This window comes from Pinus tabuliformis, chromosome X (genome assembly GCF_031772625.1).
Source record: "Pinus tabuliformis cultivar Carrire ecotype Pingquan chromosome X, CPIR1, whole genome shotgun sequence".
In the NCBI taxonomy this organism is placed as follows: Eukaryota; Viridiplantae; Streptophyta; class Pinopsida; order Pinales; family Pinaceae; genus Pinus; species Pinus tabuliformis.
The window spans coordinates 410596192-410599972 of record NC_142308.1 but is presented as its reverse complement, the minus strand read 5'-3'; positions in this window follow the sequence as shown (position 1 = coordinate 410599972).

The window sequence follows — 3781 nt, the reverse complement described above, 5'->3', positions numbered from 1 at the left end:
ATATTTTAAATGTTGTTAAATATATTCATATATTATAAATAAATAATCAAAAATAATTTATCCTAATTTATGTTCTCCAAAACCAAAAATATCAAAGAGTGAAGTTGTGCAGATACACAGTTCGAGTCTCCAAATCATGCTCAAATGCAATCAAATTAAAATAGAACGAGCTCAGAACTTGAGGTAATATAATATTGTAGTGTAATTAAAATACATTTCATTATGGAAAGGTAAAGCAACAAATGAACGTCGATTTCCATAGTGTCAGAGATATGTTGCTCCTAATGAGAGCTTTCGGCATTTTTGAAATGGAGGAATATTTTCTACATTTGAACTTAATTCTAAATCAAGATCTTGCGAATTTGGATACATTTTTATTCAAATTGACATGGATTAAAAATAAATAAATTCAATTAGACAACCAAAATATAAATAAAATTTGAACTTACTAGAGATGGAAATGGAAAACTCCATTAAGAACTTTGATCAACAATATGGAACAAACTGGAATTTGAAGAATTGGCCATTTGATATTATTGAGCTTTTGTCCCTGTATTTGAGGAATATCATAATCAAAATTTTGTGTGCATATCTAAATTAATCTTAAGAACCATATAACCACAATCTGAATTTTAATATAGTTTTCAAACCATTTTTCAAGAATAAGGTGACTTTAAGTGGAAAATGTATACAATGAACTACTATAATTCATGTGGATGCATCCTAAAGGATAATTTGAGATTAATATGCCATTTTATGTGAAAATAAAATTTCAAATAGGTTTTAAACATGACTGGTGTGCTTATTAGAACAAAGCGCACTGTGCATTTAAATAATACCATTGGATTCAAATAATACCTGCATCGATTTCCTGCAGTCCGGAAAAAATGTTATCATATTGATGCTCTTGTACAAAAACGCATTGATGCATTTCAAAGAAAAACAACACTAGTATGCACCTGTTTTTGGATTTTAGAAAAAAAGAATGAATTCAACCATCTCGGTGCTCTTAAACCAATTATAGCACTAATTATTTTAAATACAAACTGCACCATTGTGTTAAAAAATTAATCGCACTATTTTGATATTTCGAAAATAAAAAAAGAATTCTATCATGTTGGTGCGTTGAAAAATATTGATGCTCGATAATGTTGGTGCACTTTTCTTATAAATGCACAGTGCACTTGACTATCAAACACACCTATGTTCGGATAAATTGAAAAAAAAAAAAACATGAGTTTTTTTCTTTTCATAAAATTAAAAAACGAGCGGAAATTGATTTTTTTGAAATCTAATTTCATAGTCTTTTAAATAGTAAAAATTTATTCACTATTTCATTATTTTCCCAAAATTTCAAGCGAGTGATTTTCAAGAGAGACATACTAGAAGCACTGTGCAACAACAAAATATTTTGGAGCAGAAGAACTATTTAGAAGATTAGAAGTTGAAAGGTTTGGTTATTCACTCAAAATCCTGGATAGTAAAATTTTTAAATTTTATTTTTTATTTTATTAATATTTTTTTTTTACAATTTATATTAGGGTTTAATTAAAAGAGAGATCATTTGCAAGAGAGACACATTGGGAACACTTTGGAGAAAAAAAATACTTTGGAAACACAAAAAGATCAGAATTTCAAAGGTATGGTGATTCACTCAAAACCTGGGATAGCAAAAATTTTAAATTTTACTGTTAAATTGTTTTACAATTTCTGTTAGATTTATTCACAACTCAAAAAAAAATTAAAAACTTTGTATAATAAAAAATTTACTATTGATTTTACTAGTAATTTTTTTATGATCTCTGTTCCTATTTAAATTTAATTAAAATTCAGAAAAATAACAAACAAATCAATACTTACCTTAAACCCTTGCTTCTTCTTACAAAATTTCACCTTAGGGTTTAACTTCCTCTACCATTTCACGATTAGGTTTTTTCATTTTAGGCATTTTAGATTTAATGGGTTTGTGTACTTACTATATATAGGGGTTTGACATGTAAAGTACAAAAATCACTTACTGAATTAGATCCAAACCCTGTTGGCCTTGTCCGTTTAAAAAAAAATAGATATATGTTGTGCGTTGCACCTTGTGTAATACAACAAACCAATATATTATAACACTGTCGACTGTCTAGTTTGTTCATCGTTCCTCCGAGTGTAATTAAAGTAGTGACACACCTCTTCCAAATAGCATCGTTAGATAATTTTAGAGCATTTAGCATTACAAATCACACTGTAATAATTTAAAATTATTTTAAAAAAATAAATTTCCCTAATGGTGCCAATCAATTAAATGCCCAGTTTGTTTATTCAGATAAACACACCAGTTACCAAAGCCCTTTTTGGCTGAAAATTATTTGATTTATTTATAAAATATATCTAATGACTTATGTATTGAATGGTACAAGCTATATATTAATAAAAAATATATGAGAATGTGTCAAGTAACAAAAATATTGATCGACACAATGATAGCACATCGAAAAAATTAGAGAAGGAAAGTTCTTTGTATATTCTTTATAAAATTAGTATGTTTGAACTATATGTAAATTTCACTAATACGTATTAGTTAGTGTGTGTCATGTAGAGCCAAAAAATGAAGAAGGTTGATAATATTATTTCTAATCTAAGTGCAAAAGAGCGTAAAAGCCTGATAAAAATATTGCAGAAGGATGGATTAGGTGAATGAAAAAATACTATTCAATATGATTTTTTTTTAATTTTCTTTAATAATATATTTAAGAATATTATATAACATGTTTCAAACAATCTATTAATTCATATATGTTTAATGTTCTACAGTGAGAAACAACGAAGGAAAAGATCAATGTCATTCTAATATTTTTTTTTTATAGAACATGTAAATGACGATGAATTGGTCCTTAGCTCCTCTGGAGTGGTATTGGAGGTTAATGAAAGAGGGTTTTTTTTTACAAAACTATGAAGGATCTAGTGGAACAAACGTATAAATGTACTTTCCACTTACAATACAAAAATCAATTCAATGATTCTAAGAACCAAATTAAATCTAAACTACATGAAGTGTTTCTAGAGCAATGGTCAATGAGACATGTCAAACTTGCAATAGAAAAATCATACAACAATAAAAAAAATCATTCAAAAGGTAATATTCCTAATTAAATTGATTTTCTAGAATTATATGTATATATTACTACAAAGCATTCATTTATTGATATCAATTTTGTGATATTTAGTTTTCATATATTAATATAGAAATAGTTTATTATGTTTTGCATGAAGATTATGAATATCCCAAATGATCAATGAGCTAATATGCGAAAATGATGGTACGGATGTCCAACAAAGTGTACAAAGAGATGGTCAAGGAAATGGAAATAATTGCATCACAGGAGGAGCCATCTCAACAACATCGTGCTTCAAATGTATGTAATCATGATTGAATTTGTACATATAAAAAATAATTTAGCATTAGATATTAATTTTAAAATATTTTCTTGTAGAAAAGAAAACAAAAGGGAACTCATTCAACACATAAAACATGACGACAAGGAAGAAAATGGTTGATTTCAAAATTTGTGAGTAATTCTTAATATTTCCTTATAACAACTTAATGTTTCATTTTTGTATTTTTTAAAGTTGTTTTACAAAAACCATCCTTGAATGTATTCAAATAGGTGTTAACATACAAAGAAGAGCCATCCAAAGAATTGATTGAGATTTGGTTAAATATGGGTTGTGCGTATAGATTGGCATATCAAAAATTAATTGTGGAATTTGCAAGTATATATGTTGTTTTACT